This window comes from Castor canadensis, chromosome 2, assembly GCF_047511655.1.
Source record: "Castor canadensis chromosome 2, mCasCan1.hap1v2, whole genome shotgun sequence".
Taxonomy (NCBI): domain Eukaryota; kingdom Metazoa; phylum Chordata; class Mammalia; order Rodentia; family Castoridae; genus Castor; species Castor canadensis.
The window spans coordinates 78,377,252-78,390,456 of record NC_133387.1 but is presented as its reverse complement, the minus strand read 5'-3'; the positions used below and the strand labels follow the sequence as shown (position 1 = coordinate 78,390,456).

The 13,205-nt window shown below is 36.0% G+C and overlaps 1 protein-coding gene across 5 annotated transcripts in view; it reads right to left on the bottom strand.

The window, feature by feature from the left end:
* Nucleotides 1–13,205, bottom strand: part of Hdac9 (histone deacetylase 9) — an 844,179-nt gene that overhangs the window by 774,587 nt on the left and 56,387 nt on the right. Inside the window, exons 3-4 of one of the 5 annotated variants that reach the window (XM_074065098.1) lie at nt 11,764–11,798; nt 10,502–10,716 (exon numbers count right to left, since the gene is read on the bottom strand). The exons of 2 other annotated variants lie outside the window; for them this stretch is intronic. The gene's annotated coding sequence lies outside the window, so the exon portion shown is untranslated. Of the gene's footprint in view, nt 1–7,566; nt 7,593–10,501; nt 10,717–11,763; nt 11,799–13,205 lie in introns of those variants that run through there. 2 more of the 5 variants (XM_074065099.1, XM_074065102.1) reach the window with 2 other exon arrangements.

Below are 13,205 nucleotides of genomic sequence, written 5' to 3'. Positions count from 1 at the left end.
GAAAAGTAGAAGCCTTTATTTTTATATAAAGAAATGGACACTCTGGCATTGGAGACTAAATAAAAAGAACACCAACGTCATATTTATTATAATACTGACATTATTTGCATACTTCTTTATAGGTACAATGTGCTTTGAAAACATACCACCATATTTGGTATTATTTTCACAAAAACCATACGAATAGATAACTTTTCCCTCATATAACCATCATAACCATCATACCTCCCACACCTGATAGGTGAGAAAATTGAGATGTCTGATTTACAATTAAATGTCAAGAATAATAAAAATTAAATTTACTGGGATTTAAATTTATAGACTACCTTAAATTAACAAATGTGGCTGCAAGATTTTTGCCGTTTTTATATTTTTACATTGTACTCTGAAACATTTCATATATACTCTATGTATTCTTGATTTTCAGCAACAGTATGATTTTAAATTAAGAAGAGCAAACCGGAGGCCAGGCATGGAGGCACATGCCTATAATTACACACTCAGAAGGTAGTGACAAGAAGATTTTGAGTTCAAGGTCAGTCTAGGATACATAGTGAGACTCTGTATTAAACAACAACAAAAATATACAAACAAAAAACACCTCAGCAAAGGAACAGGAAACATCTATCAAATACATAGACTGTGTTCTTAAAAAATATTTTTCTACCCTAAGGAATGTAAGTCAACCTACAATAGAGAAAAATGTACACCCATCTTTGTAGCAGCACTACTCACAACAGCCAAGACACAGAACCAGTCTAGGTGCCCAAACACAGAAGGCTGAATAAAGTAAATGTGATACTTTATACAATGGAGCACTATTCAGCCACAGAGAAGAATGAAACTGTTATTTTCAGGAAAAGGGAGCTGAAGATCATTACATTAAGTGAAATGAACCAAGTTCAGAAAGAAAACTATCACTGTTTTTGCCCATATGTAGAATCTAGACCTAAAAAAATAGTATCACATGATTGTTAAAGGGAGACTATTTGTGGAAAAAACTAGTGAGTGGGAGAAGAGGGGAAGGAGAATATGATGGAAATTAATCTTATACTATATATATATATATATGACAATAGCATAATGAACCCCACCAAAAACTGTTAAAAAGGAAGGGGGAGGAGACAGAAGAGTTTAGAAAGAGTAATATACATGGGGTGAATGCAATCAAGGTACATTATATGCATGTTATAAATATCACAATGAACTCCTTTTTTATAATAAATTTATGCTAACAAATTTTTTAATATTGTTAATCTGTACTTTTGTACAATTGCTACTTGTATATTATAAATATAACTCAGCTTCTCAACTTAACCAATAATTTCTAACAGTTAAACAGTCATAACTTCTGCCACTTATTTCCACAACAACATAGTAACAATGTCCATGACATGCTGGTTTGGGGCTAGGTGTGTAACTGTTAGGTTTTGACTTCATGGTTCCAGAGCTGAGTTGCAAATTGAATCTGGGATGGAAATAGGAATTTGACTTCTGAATATCAATTCCTTTAAAATTTGAACAACTCTCTCTGACATTCAACCTTTTAAATACCTGCTGACACATTCTTCTAACATTACAAAGCCCTGCGTGATATGCATTTGTTTCCATTTATTGCATTTCCATCTCTGATAAGTCACATTAAACCAAAATTATCTCTACAACTTGTGCTGCACAACTGGAATAGAGTCATTGAAGGAGCTTTCCTAAAATGCTTCTCGGGCATTCAATCTGTTGTGTACACATGCACACTGACGTGTACGTGCCTCAAGGGCCGTAGGCTTCCCTTCCTCAGGGCCACAGAATCAACAGATTAGTAGCCTCATCCACATCTTTCAGGGACAGAATTGACACATAATTTTACATGGGTTAAAATCATTTTTAGCTGCTTGAAAAAGAAAGGGGTCAGTGGTCAACATCTATTATGAGAATGGGCAATATATTCTCAAATCTTTCCACACCTCTTCATCTAAATGGGATAGTTTGTTTAGAATAGGGAAGTTTTTCTCCTCATTGTTTGTCATTCTTTTAAGTGTGCACTAGAAATAATAGAATGCTGGCCTTCAAATATGTAGATGCCAAAAAAGAGCAAAACAAAATAAAAAATGAATGCAGACTATGAATGCAAATTATCAGAGTATACAATAGAAATATATCTACTTTCAATTAACAGTTTCAATTAATTTGAGCATGAGTTTGTCTATGTTGTAAAAAAAAAAAAAAATACCAAAAGAAATTAACACAAGTAGAATGAAAACAAAACTACTGCTATTATTCCTTTGTCTCTTAAGATCCAGGAATGATTCTTCTGGCTCTTCACTGGATTCCTTGAGCTACTTGGATCCACAAAAAGACCACTAAGAGTATTTGTTTCAAAAAGATAGTCTTTCCCTAAATATAAGGTGGTTAGCTCTCTTCAAGTTATTGCTATAACACCGTGGGAAACAATGTAGGGCAATATCCCAGAGGGGTGACATCCTGCAATGTCTTTGCTTGCCCATGCAACTGGGAAGGAGGGCACTAACACTTGCATTCTGTTCCCAGTCCACATCACTCTTATTAGCATCATTGTGGTGATCCCTCCATTGGTTTTTTTAGCATTCCACTCTATGGTCCACTCAATAGTAACAACACTGGAAGTCAGCAGAGCTTTGCAGCTCACAAAGAATTTAACATGCAGTAGCTCCTCTGATCTTCACAACCCTTTGGAGAATGCTAAATAAGCTATTATCATTCCCTCTTTACAGATGAGATCTTAGAGAGTCTCAAAGATCTATCCATGGACGTGTTGGTAAATGGAAGGGCTAGTCTTCTGACCCTTTGCCAGTGCTCTCTATATATATTGCAGTATTGCAGAGCTCTTTGACTATGAATATCCTGCCTACCCAGTCATCAAAATTTCATAGTAGTCCACGGGGTTACAGGTCTTCTTTACTAGCAAATATCATTTAACAAACAACTCCACTAGAAAAGATAAGACTAACTGAAAAATTGGAATAAAGGTCTACAAACCATCTCACAGCAGATGCTCTCAAATTTGATTTAGACTTCATGTTTCTTGAATACCACAATATTCCTTTGAGTTTTTAATGATATGAGCATCATACTGCAGTTTTCTTTTTTATTTCTTTTAGTCAATTGGTATTAATGTGCTACTAATATAACAGAATGCTTTTGTAGCCTAAGTAGCTAAGAAAAACCTCACACGTGTGTCTCTAATGTATCTCTCTCAGACTTAGGGCAAGTTGAAATGTACGGTTCATTCTACAAAGTCATTCACACTCAGCTGCAGGTCCTTCTCTTCACAGATGGAGCCATTAGCTGTGATTCCTATATACAGCAGGCTTCATAAGCTGATTCAATTATCACATCCACTGCACAAAGAGTTTATGGGTGGGACTGGCCCAAGCTACCAGTTCACTAAGCACAAAGTGATTTCTCAGACCCATGGTCTCTCTTTTATGGCTCAGAACCTGAAATCCTACCATAATTTCATTCATGGAGAAAGGCACTAGAAAATCACTCTTAACATCCTATTTGATTCAACAATCCTTACTATGCCAGACACTCTATCACCCACCAAGAAAACCTGTGATTCCATTTCATTTCTGTTTCTTGCATTTCCCAAAGACAATCAGAACATTAGCCTTTCAAATTTTTTTCACATCTGGCTCAAGTAATTTTTTGTTCTTGATTGGGTTCTTAATCTAGGTGTCTATCTGGTATGAATGAACAAGTGAGTAAGTAATAAAATTTAGTGCCACACAAACTCACATTCAAGTTCCTTCATAATCAGTCTCCTTTCCTTCTTTTCCTCATATATTACCCCACTGGTTCCAAGCAATATGTCGTTACTCCCAGCCTAATATTCAATATTCATAACTACTACTGAAGCAGAGGCACTGGCTAATCAGAATGAACACTTGCATGAGCACTGGTATGGCTATATGAAAGCACATCAGCTATTAGCCCTGATTATTCCTGCATAGCATCATTTATATCACATACAAACTTCCATGCTTTCGTACCTCTATCTGCAAAGGATACTATCACCTTTTCTCTACCTCCCACCTTGAACTCTTTAAGGCCATGCTCCAACGGAAAATCTTAACCCACCATTCCAAGTAAAAGGTCAGTTTCCTCATTTGTGTTCCCTCTGTGCCTTGTAACATATCTACAATAACATCCCTTCTGCTAGACAACCTATGTAAATGGAGTGTTCTTATCTACCATGAGATTATCTTCCTTAGTTCCGGGTATTGTACTATATTCATCTCTGCAACCTCTACACCTATCACAGTGCCTGGGTACATGGCAACTACACAAAATCCTTGATAAATGAACAGAAAGGAAAAAACTAAACCATGAATCTTTAGTTTGGGGGTGGGAGAAATCATTTATTCAATTCATTAATATAAAATTCTAAAAGCATTAGAATACAATCCTAGAAAAAGAAAGAAAAATATTCTAGAGTTTAGAGTTAGGAAGAACAGACCTGATAAGCCTTCAGGGATTTGGGGAGACGACAGACAGCCCCAAGATTTGCCCATGAATTATGTTGTCCAAGAAAATCATTTCGCAGGCTTTGCAATTGAAGTGATTTATCTAATTACTGAAAGGGTTCAGCTTCTTATCATCCTCAGATTTTCTCTCCCACAGAAATCAACATTTTATTAGACAAGTTCTATAAGCTTAAGTCTGCCACTATTCATCAACATACAGGAGGATGTGACATAGAGACTTGTTCCTTCAGCTTTAGTAGAAGAACTGTGCTCATAAGGCTCCCAACTATACTATGTTGTCCTAAGGAAGAGGATAGTGGAGATTCTAGGGACCAGGAAACTAAAAGGCACAAGCAAGAGACACACCAATGATGTGAATGATGTGGTCCACAACCTATACCTGGTGCTCTAAATCATCTAATTATCTGACAAAGACTAGCATATCAACTCACTTCAGCTCATTTTGGTCTCTGGGGAGTTATCTACACAAGACTATTGGTTCAGTCTCCACTTGCACTTTCAATGGTTTCCTAGCTTCACCCTTAGAGCATGCTAAGAGCAGAAAATGTCACCCACAGGACCACACATCTCACACTTTCTGTGATTACATTTTGAAAGCAAAAAATAAGCTCCTTGCTAAGACTTTAAGGAGAACCATTTAAGCACAGGCTACATTATATGGTATAATATAGAGCAGAGAACGCAGCTTGGGAGGTTAGTTATGCATACATTTTGCATATTTAAGATAGGATTCAGTAGTCTATCCTATAAATATAACTCAATGGTAACATCTAAAAATACATAACATAATCAGGAATGGTCTGCTGGATATTTCATTTCATAAGAAATCCTGCCAACCTCAGTACCTGCACTAATAAAAACAGATCTTTTGTAGTAAGCCTTGGTTTTTAAAACACTGGGTTCAGCCCCCGGGGTATCCAGTATTCAAATGGTATCCCAACAGCCTCTACATAATAAAGATCATTTTATCAAAAAGCTTTACTCCATTGAGTTTTATTGGATTATCTTTGAAGGCTCTTATCTGCAACTTCTTTCCTGGACAATAGGGAGTCACAGTCATCATTACCACCAATTTGAGTCTAAAATGAGATCACAATGCCCAGAAACTGCAGGATACAGGCTCCTTTTCAGTCATGGCAAAGAGGTTGTTAAAAAAAAAAAAAAAAAAAAAAAAGAGCTTTGTCTACCTGTAAATACACAAGGGACAGAAGTCCAAAATAGAATTGTGAAAAGGAAGTAATAGTGGAAGTGAAGGAACTTATAACGGACAACCTCTGATATCTGTGCAGCAGGAGGGCTTTGTAACTCACACAGTATAACCCTCACTACAGAAAACTGCCTGATCAAGCCTGCTTAAAAGAACCTGGCTTCCCTGGTGTACTTACTGCCACACCAGTATAGAGGCACAGGTTATGATCAGCAAGCCAAATACAAAAGACCTTTATCTATCATTGTAATTTAGAGTAGCATGGTTCTCTTTTTCAAACTCCAATATTGTATACATTATGAAAAAAAAAGTTCTGAGATTTCTTTAATGCTGGATCCTACCTTTTGAAGATCTGACAGTACCTATAGGCAGCAAAGAGCCCCTGTAAAACATCTCACTAGCTGGGTGGTCTGGAAGTCAATTAACCTCTCTGAGCTGCAGTGGCTTAAACATGAATTATTTAACTTACCAGATCATTGTGAGACTTGGAGGAAACATTGTGAAGTAATCCAGTAAGGAGTACTTACTCAAAATGTTGGCTATTATTATCATTGGTACAGAAATTCTGTTTTACTTCAGGCCAAATTCTATCCCAAGAGAAAAGAGGGACACGTAGGGCCTCTGACTGTGGAACAGAGTCCTGCAGCATAGCTATTAATCTTTCTCACTCCACTTGGGTTAGAAAAGGATCTAATTACTAAAGCTTTTTTCCTTTATGTCTTTCTTTTAGGAGGCAATTGTGTATTCTAAGGAAAAATACTATGCTATCCTTTGCTTGTGAATATACTATGCCTACCTTAATCTTTCATTGGTGTGACTCACAAAAAAATCACCAAGATGCTGATGGAATGGAAAATGTTAGAATACAAAAAAAAAACAAAACAGTAAGTTAGTAACAACTATCATTTAATACAAAATTGAAGAGAAATATGCAGTCTCTTCCCCTAGTACAGTATAGATCCTTCTCTAAAGAACCTTTCTACCATTTCAACAGATCATCTTGGGTATTTCAATAGACTCAAAGGCCTGTCTTCAATTTCAGGAAGGATTCCACTGATCACTTTACTCACTGCTCTATCTATTGCTCATGATTCATCCAATTTTAAGCCAACTAAGATGCACTTCCAGACATGGCCAGACATGCCTCTTAGATGAGGAGATGATAACAGCAGAATTATCACACAATGAAGAAGGAAACCAGGATGATCGCTCAAAAATGTAAGGTACATGGGCCCCTTCCCCAACTAATACTCACACTATCAAAGATTTCATTTACTCCATATCCCCTCAACAGTGAGTCAGTCTCTTTCCACTAGGCTTCTCCTGGGTTTCTTTCAATTTAATAGGCCATGATTTCTTTGACCCCTTTCCAAAGAACCCATCTTCACTAATGAACTGAACCAATCTCACATCTCTCATCTTTATGTCCTTCTCATCCCTCCCAAAGAACTCTATTTCATACTTAAGATTTATCTCAATTCCAATTCTCTCTGGATCTTTTCTAGCCTATGCTTTTCTTATTTCTACAGAGATTTTCTTGTTAACATATCCAATACCATAGGATATACGTAAATTTTCAGAATAACACTGGAAATAATGCATCATCATATCAGAAATCTTGTTCTTTGAATTTTGTCCTGCCAATTAGTATTGACTTTTCTATCTTACACAAACTTTATGTTCCATTCAGAGTAATCCAGGTTCATGCTACACAACTTTTTGGGCTATGTATATATAGCACAGGCACAACGTATTTGCTAACATGAACTAACTGAGTACTTGCTATGAATGTTCAGTACAAACTAAGGGTAAGTTTCTGCTTCACAGATATCATACCAGGGATTTCCAGAGTGTGTTTCCTCTCTGAAAATGCAGAAATCTGAGACCTCCTGAAAGACAATTTTTGAGATAAGGGCTCAGAGACATTTTTAATAAGCTACCATGATTCCAACTAAGCCTAAGTATCTTCACACTGAAGAATCAACATGTGAATCTGAACAATTAAGAAACAAAATAATAAAACATATAGAGAGTAACACTTTGAAAAAGCCATTGTTTTTGGACTCTTACTGACCTTAATGCAAATTCCACTTCACTGACTTTCCTCCTACCTTCTCAAAGCAAATGATTTCACCACTCTGAACTTCCCTTTCTTCACTAATAAGTTGCTGTATCTATTAGCTACTTGCAGGGTCATTAGGGACGAGGGAAAATATGTATTTAAGATACTTAGCATCATGCTCAATAAATGAGAAATACCGTTTGTCTGGGTCACTGTGTTGCAAATGGTCCCTAACTGTGAAATATTGCAGCCCTGATAGCCATCATTTACTAAAAGGAATAGGATAGCATATGTGCTATGAGAATTTGGAGAAGGTAGTTTTTGTTATTTTTATGGATAGAAGGCAGACATGCCATGAGAAAAAAGCTGGCATATAGATTTAAGACAGTAATTTTATTCAAAGATGAATGGTTGACTGACAAATGCATTAAGAAAATGTGCTATTTATACACAATGGAATTTTATGCAGCCATGAAGAAGAATGAAATCTTATCATTCACAGGTAAATGGATGGAATTGGAGAACATCATTCTGAGTGAGGTTAGCCTGGCCCAAAAGACCAAAAATCGTATGTTCTCCCTCATATGTGGACATTAGATCAAGGGCAAACACAACAAGGGGATTGGACTATGAGCACATGATAAAGCGAGAGCACACAAGGGAGATATGAGGATAGGTAAGACACCTAAAAAACTAGATAGCATTTATTGCCCTCAATGCAGAGAAACTAAAGCAGATACCTTAAAAGCAACTGAGTCCAATAGGAGAAGGGGACCAGGAACTAGAGAAAAGGTTAGTTCGAGAAGAATTAACCTAGAAGGTAACCCACATGCACAGGAAATCAATGTGAGTCAACTCCCTGTATAGCTATCCTTACCTCAACCAGCAAAAACCCTTGTTCCTTCCTATTATTGCTTATACTGTCTCTTCAACAAAATTAGAGATAAGGGCAAAATAGTTTCTGCTGGGTATTGAGGGGTAAGGAGGGTTAAGGGAGGGAGGGGGGGAAAAAATTTAAAAAAAAAAAAGATGAATGGTTGGCAAAATTGTCCTGTTTTCCCCAAAAATTACCTAAGTCTTACCCTCAATGAATTGTGAATAATTTCGAGAAACAATTTAAAAATTACCTAACTGTGTGTCCTTCAACTATTTCAGGATTAAAATTATCTATTTTTTTGCATTGCCTGTGTCATAAAATATTTTCAAGGTCAAAATTATCTCAATTTCTGTGCTATTAACAGCATTTGGATAGTTGTTTGTTTCATGTGGTATATTTTATTCCCAACAAGATGGGAAAATTTTTAAAAAGACTGATTCACAAATATACCATCAGTTCTTTATATCCAAAATGGTGGCTCTGACCTCTGGCAAAGAGGAAGCACTCTTTAGGTTACCAGACTACTTCAGTATAGTGTGGACTGCGGCTTTTCTATCATCTCTTTGAAGAATGATGTGGGAGATGTCCACTGAGGCTCAAGGAGGCTGGACAGACAGATTCACCTGTTGCAGGAAGCTAACTGGCTCAGGAGGACATCTCATGATGATCCTATTAGTAAAACAGGCTAATCAATTAAACTAACTCACTTAGAGTCAATCCTATTAAATCCCATTATTTCTGTGGAGAATCAAGAGCAACTGCCACTCCATTTGAACAAATGGAGAAAAGTTTCAAATTATAGATCCTGCAAAAATAAGGTAACAGCAATTACTGAGTACAAATACAGCATCAGAACTCAAAACAAAATCAGCACTCGACCCACAGGACATTTATTCCTTCTGAGAAAGCCTCCTTTGAAAGGAAGCTAAAACAAATCTTATTATTTCAGGCAACTTCTATTAATGTCACAAAGGGGAAGAGATACAGCCTTTGCTTTTCATATTCCAGTTCATATGCAGGAAAAAAATCTGCATATTATATACACATATATTAAAATAGACTGAGAAATCAACACATATAAATAGCTCAGTGCAACATCTGTAGCAGTCCTTCACAGTATATTAAAGTCCTTGCTGTTTATCAGGTTAGCAAATCACATCAACTCCTAGTTATTTAAATTGCCAGTTGCTGGGCAACCATATCTTTGTCAACTGTCACTCACTCTGAAGTTCCTCTGCAACACTTCCTTAAGGAAAAAAAAAAAACTGTGCAAAAATCTTAAGTCACTTATTTTGGGCATAAGAAATGCACTTCACTTTATCCCTGAGCTTAACGAGTCTGATAATTGAGTGATACAGAAACATAGCCTATTTAGTGAAGTGGAGGAGAGGCCATGTGTGGTATAGGTATCGATACAGCTGCAGAAAAGTTATGGGACCTTGCAACAGGGTAAGTTTCCCTCTCAGGACCCACGGTAGAGGATGTTTGCAATCAAAGCATTCCAATAGTAAATATGTATCTTACAGAAAATAGATGATTCCCAATAAAACCAATGTCTAGTTATTTTTTATAATCCCATTTTCATCATGGAAAGATGAACAAGTTATAATCATAATAACCAACTACTGCTTGCTTCTGATATTGTCTTGTTTTATCTGGATGGTTAGGAACAAAGTGACTTGTTAGCTTCTCATGAAAATTTCTAGCATGTTTTACTTATTTAAAATTTCTAATTAAAATGTACTTAAAATTTCTAGAATGTTTTATTTTATAGATGTAAATAGTAGCCACTATTTTATTCAGTTCAAGAGTTAATTCAAGATTTACTTTACCAGTAGTACAAAGCTTCTATTGGAGGTAAGGCTGCTCAGGCAATGAAGACAGTAGAACCACAGGTACACAACTCATCACCAATATGAGTACTTCTAGAATTGCTACTTCCTTTCTCTCTGCATATCAATTTCAGACCAGATTATCTCAAAAGTTCTTCCGAGCAACATCATTTAACATACTCAAATCTTTAAGTGATACAGTTCCCAGTTGCAGCCTATATAAAACAGAACCAACCCAATTAATCAGACTTTTTTTAATGTTGATACATCTCAAAAATAAAAGCATATGTCTAGATAACAAAGGAAATTATTAAACTGTATGATTTTCTCTATTATAAAAACTTGTAGGAAACAGAGTTAACTTTATGACTTCAAGTAGAAAGTGACAAAATTTTGTCAACTTTAAAATTAAAACCTTTGTGCAACAAAAGAAACCATTAAGACTAGGCATCACAGTGCACACCTATAAGCCCAGTGTTCAGGAGACTAAATCAGGAAGATCCTGAGTTCAAGGTCAGCCTGGGCTACATACAGAGATCCTGTCTCAAAACAAAACAAAAAACTAAAAGAAACCCTTTAAAAGGTGCAAAGATAAAACAAACTGGGGGAAAGTACTGTAATGAAAGTAACCAGCAAAGAATTTGTAATGATATTATTTAAAGAACACCTTTAGAAGAATAAAAACCAGAACAAAACAAGAAAAATATTAAAAATAAGGAACTGGTAATAAGCAAAAAAAGAAAACTGCAGCCAGTAATTATATGAAAAGCTGTTCAATGAGAAACCAAATCACTCATCAAACTGGATAACATCTTAAACTTTTATAATCCCAGTGTTGGCAAGGATATGGAACACTGAAATTCTCAAGCCCTTTCAGGGAGAGTATAAATGTGCACATACCACTTAGAACAGCTACTTAAGGAGGGGCAGGCTAGCTTACATCTGCAATCCCAGCTACTTGGGAGGCAGAGATCCATCCAGAAGAATCTTGGTTCAAGGCCAGCCCAAAGGAAAAAGTTAGCAAGACCCCATCTCAATCAACGAACCATACATGAGTCACACATCACATCTGTGATCTCAGCTCAAGAGGAGGTACAGGACTGCGGCCTGAGACTGGCCCTGGTATAGGACTGTCGTCTGAGACTGGCCCTAGTATAGGACTGTGGTCTGAGATGGGCCCTGGGCAAAACTTGAGACCCCACCTGAAAAATAACTAAAGCCAAGAAGGATTGAGGGCCTGGCTCAAGTGGTAGAGCACCTACCTAGTAAGCACAGATCCTGAGTTCAAACTCCAGTACTGCAAAAAAAAAAAAAAAAGAAAGAAAGAAAGTGAATGAGAATGGTAAACACCATACTTAGGATAATAGCCAACTGTGGGGAGTGAATGAATTGTACCCAGAATGCCTGAAGTATATTTTAAGCTTTATTTCTTGAAAAACAAATGTCCTATGGTAAACAAGACAAAAACGTAAGGATACAGCCACAGTACTTAGTGAATAGATAAGTATTTATTCAACTTATTACTCATATTTTTTCTGTATTACCAATAAATTTCATAATAAAAAATAAACAGCATATGCTCAAATGATGTATTTTCCATGCATCCACTGTAAAACAGGCAGAGTGATTCTTTCCAAGTTCACAGAAAATGATCTCACCCAAGGAAGTATCCCTATTAACTTGCCAATTAAAAAACAAAAATGCCAAAAAGCAAACATCAATATTTAGTTCAGTTTTGTAACCTTCCAAATGCACACTGAAGCAAATGGGTTTTTATCTTTGCTTTTATTTTAAGCAATTTCATCTTAAGTCTGAAGAGACAAGATGTAATACACATTGGGAGGATTTTTTTTTCTCTGCATGCCTCCCCAAAGAGTCACACCTAGGTGTGAAGAGATCTTATTTACCAAGTGAGTATTTACAAATTTATAAATTGAACCATAGCAATTGTACTATCACCTTTCAATAAAAAAGTGAGATGGTTTATTTAGAAATAACAGTGTTCAAAGTTTTTAAATAGACAAAACATTGTAAATATCCTCATCAATCCTCCATCAATAAGGATTAATAAACTTACTAGCTAAAAGACACAAACACTGAGGACAAAATATAAATTTACTTTTTGTGGTTTGATGCTTTTCTTCTTACTTATACTTCTGTCAAATATGATACAATTCCTATTTTTCTCTTTTTTAAATGGCAATGTCTGTTTAATGCCCTCTGGGCATTAAGAGAAGATTAGAAAATGACTGTTCTGCTTCTTGGGAAAATGTTAAAAATGAAGGGGTTTTCCACTTTGACTGCTTTCCCTCTTGAACTGGAAAACTTTAACTCTTTCTCTAGGAAGCACTAACAACTTCAAATACCAAAACTAAATTACTTTTGCTAGAAGGAAAAAACAAACACAAGAATAACCGAAGAATCATGTACAACTTAAATATATGACTTAAGATAAAAGTAAAAGCATTTTGCTGCAACCCATTGTTGTTCAAATAAAATTTATTTAATCACTTTACAACCAAGGTCCCTTTCTTTTAATCCTGAGAAATCTAAGTTATTTACTTCTAGGTGGCTCACAATTTAATACCTGTGCTACCAAAATGCCAACCACTATAAAAAGCAATGATAATTGCAGCTATGAAGAAAAACATGTTCACTTGTTGTTTTCCTGGCTAGCCAATCCTGAGTCCAAATAAAATGATGC